Below are 7,581 nucleotides of genomic sequence, written 5' to 3'. Positions count from 1 at the left end.
GAAATGCTCAGTATGAATGTATGTCCAGAAATTATATTGAGTAGAAACTGAAAAAACATTCTTTATTTCAAAATATAGCTAACTGATTTCTCCCACAGACTTTTCGCTTCGCTTTACTTTTTACTCAAAGTTCTTCTTTTTCTTCACTCTTGATAAACACTCAGTCCTAACCCTGCAGAAAGCTAGCAGAGGTGGGAATGCCAAGGCCTATACTGAATGTTGTGCCCCATTTTTTGGTTTGTTTTCTTTTTAAACAAATGCCCTCTGTCGTGTGATGCCTATTTTATTATAATTGTAAAAGGAAAAACATGAGGAATGAGAATTTCTCAGTTAGAGCCCTGTTTAGTGATTTCTCAGCATGTGGTGTTTACCCTTATCTTTAACTGATCTTTTTTAGAATTAATTTTTAAATTGGATGTTTAGTATTGACTGGTCTGCTCAATGACATCATGCTTTATTTTGTAACATGTATATTTATCATGGACATACAGTATTGCTGCATAAGGTGAGGTGATAGAACTGATTCTACTGTATATTTAGTAAGGAAAGTAGAAATCACAATCAGGATTATTCCAGTTGGTGAAGCTCACAGGTACACATATGAGTCAGTCTTCAACACATTCCATCACATGATTGCTCAATGAAGTACCAATGAGTATTTGGTTAAGAATAGTAGCAAATATTGAAACTTCACATATAATGAGGCAGCTACCTTTTTCATTATTATTATTTTTTTCATACCTACAATACAGTATATGGAAGTCTAATCTTTGTTTCCCATCATTCAACAGATGCAACCCTTTTTATCAAGCACCTACAGGAAAAGCGTCAGGCAAAGGGACAGAGGCTGCATTATGCAATTGTAGATCGGGGAAGCCATTTTCCAGGGTGCTGCGAGAGGGAATGAGGTGGGCATTGATGAAGTTAGGTGTGGGCCAATTATGTTCCTGCAGTGATTTTAATGAATGAGGATGAGGAAGCATGAATGGTAGTCAAGCGAGCACAAGGTGAAATTGAATGTTTTGAGGCGAAGGTTGGCTTCACTGTGGATCTCTACCAAGTCCATGACTTTTTGTGATAATAATAGAGCATTGGAAGAGAAAAGTGAGTGGAGGAATGCCATGAAACCTCTTATATGCCAATAATCTTGTACTTGTGAAAAAAGTGAAGTGGAATTGAAAGAAATAAAAAGCTAGTTTGAAGACCTTAAGGTAAAAGCAGTAACAACCAAAGTGATTGCTAGGGGCTTTAGGACAGTAGGTATGGTCAAGGTAGAAGCATGGCAATGTTGTGAAAAACTCAGTGCAATGTATATGTTGTCAGATGTTGGTACATTAAAGTGGTTATCATATAAAGGGTAGTTTGAGGACAGCATCCACAACCTTTGTTTGTAGAAAGTGTAAGACAGGAGTGTGGCCTACTGATGTAGTACACTAAGTGTACATTTAGATGTCAACAGTGGAGTTTTTTTAGAGAAAGTAGGGGCTCTACTACTTAGGTGGCATGCTGAGTGCAGACAGAGGTGTGAGCACAGCTGTAATATTTTCTCTGTGAGTAACTCAGTTTTATGACCATGTAAACCCTTAACAGGGTTACTGTTAGCGATTTCATTGTCTGTGCACATCCATTGCACCCTGTTAGCCCGTGCATGTCTTTGCTATGCACATGCATCCAGCAGCCACAGAAAGAAAATGGTGGAAGCGTCCACAAAGATACATTTCCTGAGGCAAATGCTTGGTTGATTGCATTATTCCTTCTCCTGGCTGAAATAATTTGTCTCAATATTTCAGAACTTGCTAAATATGTCGATGAGCTGAATGTACAGTATAGTGTTAAACTCATCAGCACAATCTAAGAAAACACAAACTTCATGTTTACTTCCAGATTCATTGATGAAGTTTAATCTTTAGATCATTTTAATGGCATTGGAGTGTTTGGCAGAAGGACAACTCCATAAGTGGATTTGCATATAAACAGAGGTTTTTAAGAAAGCAGGTTTATACCTTAACCAGGTTACTCACCTTATCTTGTTTTTTTTGTGTGTGTGCATGTAAACACACTTGGTTATCACTTCTAATGGTTATTACTACAAGTTCCTCCACAGATTTTATTGTCTCTCTTCTTGTTGTGTCCTCAGAGGATATACTTCCAGGACATAATTTTCTGTCCAGTATTACTTTGGGCCTGGAAGCCTTTTATTTAATTACAGTCTAGATTTTGTTGTTTGGTTTTAAGAATCCATTACAAAGTTATGAATACAGGTAGTCCCCAGGTTACGGACACTCGACCTACGACTTATAAACGAGGCCGCAGCTGTGACGCATGCACCTTATTAACTGCCGCTCCGTCATCTTTGGCCGGAGGATGCTGCAAGTAGTGGCTGGAGTGTCCCTGTGTCCCTCGGGAGGCTCCCGGCAGCAAGCGAGCGGTGACCCGTGGTCCATAGTCACTGGGGCCACAGCTATCGCTCGTGTGCAGGACAGAGGCTTAATGGGGCGATTCCCTGTCCACCCACTACGCCGCCGCAGCTACTGCTCCTGACTGGACGCAGGCTGGATGGAGCGGTGTAGGGCATTTCACTGCCCGCCCACTATACACGGCTCTCCCAGAATCGTTTTCGGTGGGTGGCTGGTAATGCTGCAAGTGGTGACCTGGTTGTGGCTGAACGGAAGCCATTGAGGGTGAACGGGGTGGCGGGGGGTAGCATTGTAGTGTGCTTCGGGTGGCTGCCTGTTGAATGGGGGCGATGGTGGGCGATTCACTACACGCCTTTGGCCGCACCGTATTCGTTCTCGGTGGGCAGATGCATGCTGCAGGCTGCATACTGTAGTGGAGGTGACTGTGTGGTGGGTGGGTGGTGAAAAGTAGAAATAATAAAAAGGTCAGAGAGAGGTGAAACTCCATCATTCATTGGCAGAGCACTTGGTTACAGTCGGTCAACAATAGCATTTATTAAACTAATGTACCTGTTCCGACTTACATACAAATTCAAATTAAGTACAAACCTACAGTCCCTATCTTAGATAGATAGATAGATAGATAGATAGATAGATAGATAGATAGATAGATAGATAGATAGATAGATAGATAGATAGATAGATAGATAGATAGATAGATAGATACTTTATTAATCCCAAGGGGAAATTCACATACACCAGCAGCACCTTATTGATACAAAAAACAATATTAAATTAAAGATTGATAATAATACAGGTAAAAAAAACAGACAATAACTTTGTATGATGTTAATGTTTACCCCCCCGGTGGAATTGAAGAGTCGCATAGAGGAACGATCTCCTCAGTCTGTCAATGGAGCAGGACAGTGACAGCAGTCTGTCGCTGAAGCTGCTCTTCTGTCTGGAGATGACACTATCTTGTACGTAACCCGGGGACTGCCTGTATTAGAGTTTCAGTGGATCATGGGAGGAAGGTCCTGAAATATGGCCAAGTCAATTTGCAGCTACCAATGCATTAATTCAGTAATCTTAAGATTTCGCTGTCTGTCTGACCTGCTGTAAAGACAAACAGCACACTTCCTTGATTTCAGTTCCTGTCTGTAAATTCAGTATCACTGGCAAGAAATTGCAGAGGGTTCTTGTCATCTCTGATGCACATTGTCATACAGAGAGGCTGGCTACAAACTTGACACCTCCAAGTCAATGAGCTGGAGCTTTCTCTGTTGCAGTCAATGAGTAGTGGAGCAAGCAGGCCTCTGACTGTTTAAGTCCAAGTATATTGTCTTGTGTACAAAACTCTTACTTGAATGGCAGCAGAAGGATCTCTCCCTCCCACCATTTTGCCATGTCCATACCAATTAGTGACAACAGCATCTAAATATATCATTGTTGGGTGAGCAGAGATAATACTTGGAGTGGAGGAAATTTCTAAAAGATAACTGATCTGTCTATAATATCTGTATGAATATTCCCTCTGAGCAATCTGAGTTTAGCTTAGGTGTGATTGGTCAGTTTGGCTTTGGTAATATAACAAGAAGGGAGTGCAAGTATGAGATGCATGAGGAAGAGTAATGGCTTATGTGGCATACTGAGAGAGTCACCTTAAAAGATGACAAGTATAAAACTGGACAGGCGGTGAGAAAGGTGCCTGGAAAATAATAACAAAGTCTGAGAAGCAGGCTTTACAGGAACACTCTCAAGAGAGGGAGCACATTCACACATGCAGATACAGAGGAAAGACACTAAAGGTGCACATATGGCAAGAGATAACAAATATGTTGTAAATATTCTCTTACCTGTCTTTGACAAGTACCATAGCTAATTTAACAATAAAAACAGAATGTCAAATCAAAGGTATAAACAGACTAGTGACTGACAGCTGAATATTTTTTTTCTCATTAACATCTTGAGCATTTTATGTATTATAATTTACCCTATAGATGTTGGAGTTGCACAGAAATAGACCTGTGTTTGCTTTTTTCAGTCCATCATTTTTCTGTACCAGAGCTTTCTGGTAAGGGATATGGGGATCCAAAGCCTGGAAGCAAGAGGAACAGAGTAGATGCTGAACCTCTATAGACTGCTAAATGGTTGTCCATCAGAGGTTAGTTATAGACATACCCACCAAGTGCCATTTTGATGTTTTCAGCTGGCCTAACAACACACCTGTGTTTACTGTGGGTAGAACAGAACTTTCTGGAATAAACCTACTGGGACAAAAGGGGGGGCACAGAAGGCATTCCAAGTGGGAACTGAAATATTTGCTGAAAGCCTCAGGCACACACAAGGTGCTGGAAATATGGAAACATAAAAGGAAATACATACATTTATAAATGACACTGATCGAGCTGTTTTTAGAAGTGAATTACTCAGGCATTTGAGAAGATCTGTCCCATAATACTCATTCTAGAATATGTGAAGCATATTTTAATTACTCAGAAATCAACAGACAACTACAGCTCAGTCGTGTTCTGCCCCTGCAGTTTGCAATTTGTTGAAAAATAAAACTGGTACTATGGCAGGCAGTAGAATTACATTATTTAACAGCAAACTAAATATGCCAGGATGGCACAGAAGCACTGTGGTTTGAGCTGCCACTTCATGGATTAAAACTTCTGGCCTTGAATCTGCTTCTGGTAATTACCTGAGGGTTTTCTTCTGGGTTCTCTGGGTTTCCCACATCCCCAAAGTTGTGAAAGTTATCTTAATTGGCAATTCCAAATTGACCCCAATGTGAGTATTGTTGTGGGTGTGTGCACAAGCGGGCTGCTGCTAATGCGGATGTTGTATTCTGCCTTGAGCCCAGTAGTGGCAGGATGGGCTCCAGCCCCCAACAACCCTTAATTGTATTAAGTGGGTTTGAGAATGTTATCATATAATATGAATATGCAAAATAGACTTTTTTACTTTCTTTATAGATTATATTACTAATGTTGAATTCAAACTTAATAGCTTGCTGACAAGACCTTTGGTATTTCTTCATATTAGTGTTAATACTTTGGTTTAGAGTAATGATCAAAATTAGCAATGCTGCTGTCTTCAGATACAAATGATTGTACACAGTATTAGGCTGCCTGTCCTTAGTAATTGATTCCTAAAGTTGTGCTTGTGTAAAAATGTAGTGGACGTTTTACACACCCTTTCAGTTTTGAAATGTGCAAGTGCCACTGTAACACTGCAAATAAAACTGTGTTTTGTAAATGTACTTCTCCTTGGTCACCATTCCAAAAGGCAATATCAAGATGTCAAGTTTCTTTCCACAACCAGGTTACAACAAAAATATATCAATCAGTAAGTTATTGTGTGTGAATGAAATCCGGAGACCAGGTCAAGACCAAATATAAGTGATTCCCACCTTAGCTTGTTTGCGAACAAAGCAGTAAAATTGCAGGATCACAGCAACTTTTGGAAGATGCACTGACATGAATGCAAACAGATCATTTGCAAGAGATTTGGGTGCTGACATGCTGTATATACGCCTGCGACTAGCTTGAGGACTTTCACAAGCAAGTGTGGAACTTGACATTTTCCTGTTCTGCAAGTTTAATAATTTGGAAATGAACAATGGGCAAGCTTTCCCTCCAAGATGAAAGGCAAATAGCTATGCAAATTTCAGAAACAGCAAAAGATCAGGTAGTAAACTACCATATAAAAAAAGGATCTGGAATACACAAGTATACTAAGGCACGAGATTCAGGTTATTAAAAAGAGAAAACGGGTTGGATATGGTTTATTGACTATAGTTTTTAGGTTTCTCAACCTAGGTAGGTAGACACTTACCTCTTGACTGTATGTCCATCTGACGTTGTTGGGAGTGAATGCTAGTGATCCAAAAGTGAACAAGTCATTGTTGCAAGTATAAATGAGCAAACCCCACAAAACTTCTTGGACAGTTAAGCCACTAATTCCAGAATTTTTTTGTGCATGATTACCTATTGCCTTTGAGATGGTATGTTAAGAATGTTCACTGAACGCAATGTTTGTTTCTTGCAAGGAAATGTTTGCTTTCGTTTTCATTATTTGTTTGGTTTACCTATCTTTGTCACTGTTGTAATCACCATCACTACTCCTCTTGATTGCTGATTCCTTCCTCTGCTGCTGCTTTTTCTGTTTGCTGTAAGTTATGAATAAATATGTTTTTTTTAATATTTTGTTTTGTAGATTAATTTTTTAAGAGTATGTTTTTCATTTTCAAGTACTGATTTCTTTCTGTATATTCTGATCTTTAATGTTATAGCAATTAACAGTTCATCTCTATATATATAAAATCCAATGTCTGTCTGCTTTTCAGAAGAGAACTGCTTAACGGATTTAGATTGGGGTTTTTTTTTCTATAATTCTCTTGAACATAATGGCTTTCTTCTCTCATCGCGCTAAGTATCATAGTTCGCTTGCTGTACTGATTTGTTTGCGCAAATCTGAGAGACATGCAGCAGACTGAGGAGAGGGGGGCAGGGCCCTCTTCACTCACACGCCAGCCTCGGAGCGTACCTAACATCCGCTTAGCTATCGAACGAGAAAACTACTTAACAGATTTGGATCAGGCTTTTTTCTAGAATTTGTTTGAATATTCAGGTAGATTTTGCAACTTCTCTCATTGCGCTAAGAATCATAGTTCACTTGCAGGAGCGATATATTCTTGCTAATCCTAGACAGAGGCTGTGGGCCGAGGTGAGGGGGTAACCAAGCTGGGCCCTCCTCACTGTCCTGTTTCACTACTACGCGGGCGGTGCCACGGGGCATGGCTAGTTCCCTATATATTAAAGATGTTGTAAATGAAATGTGTGTGAAATGAAAAAACAGAATCAAGATTAATGGTGGGGGCATCAAATAACTTAATTTTGTGTCTTTAATAGAGGAAAAAACAGCACCAACATACTTAAACTACTATTGGTAAGAAAAAAGAACTTCACAGGCATGGAGGTCTGTTCTCCTCAGAAGTTGGTGCAAAAGTGGCTGCTGACTTCCGGTGAATGTGTTGTTTAGGGGTGGTGGAATTGACCTCGTCTGTCTTAAGGTGGCTTCTCCACCACCATTCAAAGGGAACTGCATGAACCAAAGTTAGCAGCGATTTCACTCTCAGTTCCTTCCCCATTTTAGTCCAGCAAAAAGCAGTAAAACGCTC

The 7,581-nt window shown here is 40.0% G+C and overlaps 1 long non-coding RNA gene across 1 annotated transcript; it reads left to right on the top strand.

The window, feature by feature from the left end:
• The first annotated feature begins 4 nt into the window (after positions 1 to 4).
• Positions 5 to 5,657, top strand: LOC127527663 (uncharacterized). The gene is made up of 2 exons (XR_007934850.1): positions 5 to 2,264; positions 3,408 to 5,657. It is a non-coding gene; the product is annotated as an uncharacterized LOC127527663 (long non-coding RNA).
• The last annotated feature ends 1,924 nt before the right edge of the window (positions 5,658 to 7,581 follow it).

This window comes from Erpetoichthys calabaricus, chromosome 4 (genome assembly GCF_900747795.2).
Source record: "Erpetoichthys calabaricus chromosome 4, fErpCal1.3, whole genome shotgun sequence".
In the NCBI taxonomy this organism is placed as follows: Eukaryota; Metazoa; Chordata; class Cladistia; order Polypteriformes; family Polypteridae; genus Erpetoichthys; species Erpetoichthys calabaricus.
Note: the sequence above shows the minus strand (reverse complement) of the source record. Positions and strands in the feature narration are given on the sequence as shown.